At 43.3% G+C, this 8,693-nt stretch overlaps 1 protein-coding gene across 1 annotated transcript in view; it reads right to left on the reverse strand.

The window, feature by feature from the left end:
• The window catches only part of LOC127651319 (sterile alpha motif domain-containing protein 9-like), a 52,966-nt gene extending 44,505 nt beyond the window's left edge, over positions 1-8,461 (reverse strand). The window contains exon 1 of the mRNA XM_052137100.1: positions 8,225-8,461. The gene's annotated coding sequence lies outside the window, so the exon portion shown is untranslated. The remainder of the gene's footprint in view (positions 1-8,224) is intronic.
• Between the last annotated feature and the right edge of the window lie 232 nt (positions 8,462-8,693).

Raw genomic sequence — 8,693 nt, forward strand, 5'->3', positions numbered from 1 at the left:
ACTATTATTACATGCGGATTAATGCAGACAGCACAAAATTTACTGATAAAACTAAAATTGGCAATCAAAATTGAGCAATTACAATGATTCGTATTTTGTGTGGCCAAATGAGAAATGGGGGGTTCGGTTAGCTGGGGTTGCAGCCTTCATTTTTTGCTGATCCTTTTTCCTTTGCTGATCACATGCCTGTGTGTTGAAACTTGACACCGTGCAACACATCTTGAAAACTGCACTGTATGAAGGGTTTCATGCTGAAGAGACACTTAAAAGTAAGGTTTTTTTCTCTCTCCTAAATGTTAACATCATAATGCATATCGAAATGATTGATGCCTGTCATGCAAAACATGAGCTCATTTATGTCATAAAATATCAGTCTGCGTTTTTATTCCATCAGTTACATCTGGACGGAGTCTTCCGTAAATATTTAGTTTATTCGTAGGGTTACGTCCTACCGAAGTTTAATGGTGCAACGCTCCAAAAATTTTGTAGTGCGTAAATTGTGACTTAGTGCCCATTTACACCACAACTAGGCTAATTTTAGACTTGCGTATAGCTGGTGCAACTGGCCCCTGATTTTTATATCAAACTTTTCTTTCTTCTTCTTTTTTGCAGTACAAGCTTGAGTTTTCCTAAGCCGTTTGGATTGTGATGCAGCACGTTTCCTTGGCAATGAAGTGAAGCCTGATGTTTGTGCAGCTTTCTGCAATGCACTTTGAGTATGAAGATGTGATTTTATTGTTCTAGGTTGAACATGTGTGCCTCAAGTTCCTTGAATGCAGAACCACCATGGAGTTCCAGAACCTTCTCAGCTGTCTTGCAGACATTCAGGACGCTGTCTGACAGGAGGACGGTCTTATAAATCCTCCTCAGGACTTTATGTCGATCAGTGAGTTCATCTTGGGAAGAGCTCTCGACACTGAGTGCTGATAATCAAGTAGTGCACAGAATCTTCTTCATAGTTGTTTTAACTTCAATGCCTGCTATGTACCCCACCACAGCCTCTTTGAACATGGACAAGCTGGGAAGACTTACAGTGATGTTTTTCTCTGCTTCTTCTGTTTCAGGCTGAAATGCCAGCATATCAGAAGATGTTGCCTCCAGTGTCACTGTCCGGTGGAAAACAGCTGCCACTAGCTCTGATGGCTTGTATTGCTACCATTCTTTTGAAAGCTGAATAATGTGGGATTGTTGTTAAATCCATTAGCAGATTTGTCCCCACATATATAAAAATGTATATTGTATTGTACAGTTTAAGTAAATTTTTGTGTGTACATGGAACTCAGGAGGGGGAGCTGAGGAACTTTTGTTATTGAACAAATAAATATGTATGATTTCCTTGAGTGTGCATATGTCAGTAAAATTATTTCTGATTATGATTTAAAAGATCAGGGGATTGTTGAAATAATTAAATGCTCGCAAGCTGGTACATATTCCAGAAATAAATGCAAATGGATAATTCCATCAAGTAAAGGTAAATTAATTTATGTGTGTGTATATATGTATGTGTATATATATATATATATATATATACACATACTGCATATGAACTTTGCTTAAATGAGTAACATTTAACATTTGAGTAACTTACATTTACTAAAATCTAGTAAAACATTTTTAATAATGTTGGCAAATTATGCAGATATATAATTTGTCAGCATTATGAACAGTGAGCATCAACAGGTTTAAACTATGAATGCATCTTGTAACAATCTTTGCATCCTGTAACAATCTGCAGATGTCGCTATTTGATACTTTTGCTTTATAAAGGGTATTAACACACTTTGGTGTTGGAATTGTAATGTTGATTATTAAAGATTATGATCGTTATGCCCACTCTACATGGGGATAACGACTAATTTGTGCTTAATAGGTACATAGTCTGTATAAATTACAACCTGTGGGCACTTTTGCCATATCCTTAATTGAGTGTTGTTTCGCGGTTAAACGCCGCACATGCCCTCTGTTGGTAGGGAATAGTAAAATGGCTGCCAGAGCACTTCCGGTAGCTTGACCTACTGCTGGCAGTGTAGAATTCTATGAGCAATCCAGTTATATATATAGATCAGTGCTTCAGACACATTTTTAAAGCCATGATGGTAAAAACAGCTGTTTATCATTTCTGTGTTGGGGCCAGTGAAAATTTCAGCACGGACAGTAAAAATCTGAAGCACTGGCCCGACCAGGCCAGTAGAAAAAATCCTTAGCGTTGAGCCCTGTATAAGTGATGGGAATCACTGTATTTTACAAATCCATAGACACTACTGTGCATTGTATAAATATTGCATATCAAATTACTTTAATACTACTAGAGTTCTGACCTGACAGTTCAAGCTAAAACTGATTTCTGAAAAAATGTTAACAACATAAATGGATTTATTTATTTTTATTTTTAATAAAAAAGATTATTTTTAAAATAATATGCCTAAAAAAAAGGATTTTACTGTCATTATGAATACAAAGCATTCCTACGTGATAAGGATGTGTAATAAAATGGCCTGTATGTGGTTTATTTGAAATTAATACACATTTTTGAAGGAACAACATGTCGCTGGTATACTGTAATAGTTACAATTGTCTATTAACTGTGACATTTGCAACATTGTGCTGACAGTCCCAAACACACGTTAAACTTGGGGTTTTAATTCCTACAAACCCAGGGAACCCTGCCCATCCTCCCAACCATTCCAGAGATGCCTAATAAATAAAAATAGGGCTGGGAAATTGAATGCGTTAATTTGTGTGATTAATATATTTTTTTTATGTAATTAATACAGTATCTTTTTTTTTTTTTTTTACTTTCAGAAAGTTAACATAATGGGAGAAAGGTGTCTTGAGTTGTTCTTGGCAAGTTACTCTGATTTACACCAGGCTCAGATTAGGATGGGGGTGGGATTAGGGCATCTGCTGCCTGCCAGGATCAAACCCAGGCACTTTTGTTCAAAGGGCAAAAATTCACAAATCTTTTTCCCCACTTTCTGTGCCTAAAATTGGCATATATAAATTTTTAGGAGATACACTCTTGACTCAACTGCACATCCTAGCACAGAAAGGAAACTAATTGTGTGGAGCAGTGCACACTTATTCATTACATGCAACCCATGTCCAGACTACTTGGCATAAAACACGCAAATGTATTTACTGCACAGAGAATGGAGACTTCACCTGCAAGTGTAAAATCAGGCGAGTGAGAGATTCGGGAAGCTTCCTATATCTTTGCATCGCCTGTAAATGCAGAACTACTGTCGTCTGAACCACTGTCAAAAGTGAAACTGCGAAAGAGAGACCCAGTGTCTGTGCAATAGAGACTGAGAAGGAACTGGCCATTTAGCAAGCTGCTTCCAATTGCAAATTTTTATTACTGTAACGAATGAGGCAGCGAAGGCAGACAAGGAGAGTGGATCCAAATGCAACTTAACTTTATTCAAACAAACAAATAAACACAAAGGAAAAACCCACAATGGGAAAACAGGAAACTTAAACACGAAGAAAAAAACTGAGAACTCGGGCAGGGAACACATACCAGGCTTAACAACATTCAACGATTGACAGCAGGGAGTGAAAACAACCGGGTTAAAATACATGAACATGGGAAAATGGGAGTCAATGAACAAACAGAACTCAAACAAGATGACAGGGTAATAAACAGAAACCAATGGCAAACTAACGAGGGCAGGTGAAAACAATGAACAGAGAACACGAAAGCTAACAAGGACACTATGGAGCTACAAGGGTGACAAAAGTGAAAACTAAGGAACTACAAAAGTGACAAAAATGACAAACAAAGGGCAACAGAGAGACAAGACAAGGTATACATAACAGAGCCCCCCCTCAAAGGATCGGATTCCAGATGATCCTAAATAATAAAAAGAAACAAATAAAAGAAGGCACCAGGAGCAGACGGGCAGACCAGGGGGGGCACGAGAGCAAGAAGGCAGTCCAGGGGGCAACGAGGGGCAGACAGGCAGTCCAGGGGGCAACGAGGGGCAGACAAGGGAAAGGGGCCGGTTCAGGAGGTCTGGGAGAAGGCCACTGGGCGAAGACTGGTTTGGGGGGCCTGGGAGGCAGTTGAAGGACAGGGGCCAGTCCTGGGGGCCAGGAAGTTGACCACGGGATGTGGGTTGGCTTGGGGGACCTGGGAGGTGGCCGCAGGATAGGGAACGGTCCGGGGGGCGGAGCCGTAGAAGGCGTAGCTGGGGGAGGCCTTGGAGCCTTGGGGGGCGGAGAAGCCGTAGGAGGCGGAGCTGAGGGAAGCTCTGGAGGCTCAGGAGTAGTGTATTTTACAAGTGTAAAATCAGGCGAGTGAGAGATTCGGGAAGCTTCCTATATCTTTGCATCGCCTGTAAATGCAGAACTACTGTCGTCTGAACCACTGTCAAAAGTGAAACTGCGAAAGAGAGACCCAGTGTCTGTGCAATAGAGACTGAGAAGGAACTGGCCATTTAGCAAGCTGCTTCCAATTGCAAATTTTTATTACTGTAACGAATGAGGCAGCGAAGGCAGACAAGGAGAGTGGATCCAAATGCAACTTAACTTTATTCAAACAAACAAATAAACACAAAGGAAAAACCCACAATGGGAAAACAGGAAACTTAAACACGAAGAAAAAAAACTGAGAACTCGGGCAGGGAACACATACCAGGCTTAACAACATTCAACGATTGACAGCAGGGAGTGAAAACAACCGGGTTAAAATACATGAACATGGGAAAATGGGAGTCAATGAACAAACAGAACTCAAACAAGATGACAGGGTAATAAACAGAAACCAATGGCAAACTAACGAGGGCAGGTGAAAACAATGAACAGAGAACACGAAAGCTAACAAGGACACTATGGAGCTACAAGGGTGACAAAAGTGAAAACTAAGGAACTACAAAAGTGACAAAAATGACAAACAAAGGGCAACAGAGAGACAAGACAAGGTATACATAACAGAGCCCCCCCTCAAAGGATCGGATTCCAGACGATCCTAAATAATAAAAAGAAACAAATAAAAGAAGGCACCAGGAGCAGACGGGCAGACCAGGGGGGGCACGAAAGCAAGAAGGCAGTCCAGGGGGCAACGAGGGGCAGACAGGCAGTCCAGGGGGCAACGAGGGGCAGACAAGGGAAAGGGGCCGGTTCAGGAGGTCTGGGAGAAGGCCACTGGGCGAAGACTGGTTTGGGGGGCCTGGGAGGCAGTTGAAGGACAGGGGCCAGTCCTGGGGGCCAGGAAGTTGACCACGGGATGTGGGTTGGCTTGGGGGACCTGGGAGGTGGCCGCAGGATAGGGAACGGTCCGGGGGGCGGAGCCGTAGAAGGCGTAGCCGGGGGAGGCCTTGGAGCCTTGGGGGGCGGAGAAGCCGTAGGAGGCGGAGCTGAGGGAAGCTCTGGAGGCTCAGGAGGCGGAGCTGCGGGAGGCTCAGGAGGCGGAGCTGAGGGAGGCTCAGGGGGCGGAGCCATGGGAGGCTCAGGGGCGGAGCAGAGGGAGGTGGCGCCACAGGAGGCTCTAGAGGCGGAGACCCGGAAGGCTCTGGCTGCGGAGCCGATGGAGGTGGCGCCGTAGGAGGCTCTAGAGGTGGAGGCCTGGAAGGCTCTGGAGGTGGAGCCGAGGGAGGCTCAGGAGACGGAACTGAGGAAGGCTCAGGAGGGGGAGCTGAGGAAGGTTCGGGAGTCTCGGGGGGCAGAGCCGTAGGAGGCTCGGGAGGCGGAGCCGTAGGAGGCTTGGGAGGCGGAGCCGTAGGAGGCTCGGGAGGCGGAGCTCTAGAAGGTTCTGGAGTCTCTGGGAGCGGAGCCGTAGGAGGCTCGGGAGGCTCGAGAGACTTGAGGGGCAGAGCCTTGAGGCTCGAGAGACTTGAGAGGCGGAGCCCTGGAAGACTCGAGAGACTGGAGAGGCGGAGCCCTAGGAGGCTCGGGAGGAGGAGCCCTGGGAGACTTGAGAGGCGGAGCCCTGGGAGGCTCGGGAGGAGGAGCCCTGGAAGACTCGAGAGACTGGAGAAGCGGAGCCCTGGGAGGCTCGGGAGGCGCTGACTCTTGGGCGGGCACGACCACTGGCGCTGGCTCTTGGACGGTCATGGCTACTGGCACTGGCTCTTGGACGGTCATGGCTACTGGCACTGGGACGGTCGAGGCTACAGGCGCTGGCTCAGGGACTGTCGAGGCTACAGGCACTGGCACACTGACATCGGGGGCTAATGGCTCTGGCTGGTTGACCGTGGGTGATGCGGGCTCTGGCTCGCTGACCGGGGCTGACGAGGGCTCAGGCTTGTTGACCGTGGCTGACGAGGGCTCAGGCTCGTTGACCGTGGCTGACGAGGGCTCAGGCTCGCTGACCGTGGCTGGAGCGGGCTGGGAGGCGGAAGCCCGTCTTCTCTTCCTCCTCCGGGTCGATGAAGTAGACCGTGTGGGTGCTGGGAATGCGACTGGCATGGGAGTTTGCTCGCTGACAGGTGGGGTTGGTGTTACAAGTTCTGAGGCCGCTCCCGGGATTGAGAGAGGTGGTTCCTCAGTCGCATATCTCTCCACAATGAGCTCCACATACTCCTGCCAGGTGCAATCTCCGGCCTCTGGCAGATCGTGATGTCGGTGTTTGGGTACTCCGATCCTGTAGACTTCCTTCAGAAGGTTGTCATCCCAACCGGTGAGGACGGCCACGCAGGAGAAGAAGTGAGAGTACTCACGGATGGTTAAATCCGTCCGCGTCAGCTCCACAAAGAATGCCGCTGGATCCATAATTTTGGTCAATCGTTATGTAACGAATGAGGCAGCGAAGGCAGACGAGGAGAGTGGATCCAAATGCAACTTAACTTTATTCAAACAAACAAATAAAAACAAAGGAAAAACCCACAATGGGAAAACAGGAAACTTAAACACGAAGAAACAAAACTGAGAACTCGGGCAGGGAACACATACCAGGCTTAACAACATTCAATGATTGACAGCAGGGAGTGAAAACAACCGGGTTAAAATACATGAACATGGGAAAATGGGAGCCAATGAACAAACAGAACTCGAACAAGATGACAGGGTAATAAACAGAAACCAATGGCAAATTAACGAGGGCAGGTGAAAACAATGAACAGAGAACACGAAAGCTAACAAGGACACTATGGAGCTACAAGGGTGACAAAAGTGAAAACTAAGGAACTACAAAAGTGACAAAAATGACAAACAAAGGGCAACAGAGAGACAAGACAAGGTATACATAACAATTACAACATGTCCGATGATTTTATGGCATGTAAAGATACTTGTATCAAAGATTAATGCCAGTAAAAATGTGTCTAATTAAATCTATATGCCAAAAATAAATAAATAAAAAATTTATATGTACACATTTAAATAATTAAAATAAATGATGAATAACCAATTTATTGTAAGTTCTTTGAGACAAAATATGAAGTAACTATATTTATGATGATTTTTTTATGTTTGTTGTTAAATGTATCATAATTTAACTGCGATAAATCGTGATTAGCCTCAGGAAACTGTGTGATAAATTTGTAAACAAATTATCTATTCACAGACCAAAATTTTTCCTCTAACACTCTGTAAATAATATTAATAACCTTTACAAACCTGATTAAAGTGATTTCCATAAATAAATCACGTTTTCAAATAAACATTTTATCAATGTCAGCGTTCTACTGGTTACATTTTTTAACAACTGTCATGCTTCTGTGTTTGACGTCACAGGAATTGGTGTTGAAATTGGTGAGTTCTTCTTTAGGACATTGTGTGTCAGTTCTAGAGTGATTTGCTATTTACTAATAAAACCTTTAAAACAACAACTCCATGGATACCAGTTACCAGTATATTTAATATGATTATTCACGTGTTTTGTCTACAATTAATATTTGTGTTACACTACACTTATCAATTTAAAAGGTGAAATTAAATATATATGGCTGACACGAGTACTAAAGACTTTATTATTTTTACATTATATTGTACAGTCCGATAATGCAAGTAAAACTGTTAAACTACAATAGTACCTCTATGCACTGTACTCAATAAAAATGTTGAATTCAATAAAATGAGAATTCAATAATGATTAGGAAGAAAAATAATTTATTCTATATTAGTTTGTAAATAACCTTTAGAAATGGGATTATAGTGATTTGCAGCAATAAATCATGTTTTAAAAAATTTTGAATCAACATTTTATCAATATCAGTGTTCTACTGGTGAAATTGTTAACTGCTGTTATGGCAAATGTGGTATAAAATTGTATAAAAAACCCTACCTTTTTGTTAGTCTCTTGGTGACTCAAGCTGACGGTTTTCTATTTGTTCAGGGTTGTATTTATAGCAAATGGTATCTGCATTTGTTCACAACAACCAACTTGTCCTCGCTACACACAAATTGTTATACTGCTTTGAATTTTTGCTTGAGAATGTTGTTTCATTCAAATAGGTGTGGTCTGTGTTCCACTTCTGGGTAGGACAAAGTTGAACAGCTTTGACCATAAAACAAGTATTGTACTCCCATGAATATTTCTCAGGGTGGAGTTATTTATGACAGTCAGTTACTGTAAAGACAGTAATCAAAAAGGTACACGTAGACAGCAGGCGGACTTGCTGCCAGATTACCGCATTCGGTATGACAAAAACAATGCAAAGCAATCATCATCATTATCTACAAGATACGTTCAAAAAACCAAATCACATTAGGGATGTTTACAGCGGGGTGGCTACAGAGGCCTAGCCACTAAC

Source organism: Xyrauchen texanus, chromosome 11, assembly GCF_025860055.1.
Source record: "Xyrauchen texanus isolate HMW12.3.18 chromosome 11, RBS_HiC_50CHRs, whole genome shotgun sequence".
Taxonomy (NCBI): domain Eukaryota; kingdom Metazoa; phylum Chordata; class Actinopteri; order Cypriniformes; family Catostomidae; genus Xyrauchen; species Xyrauchen texanus.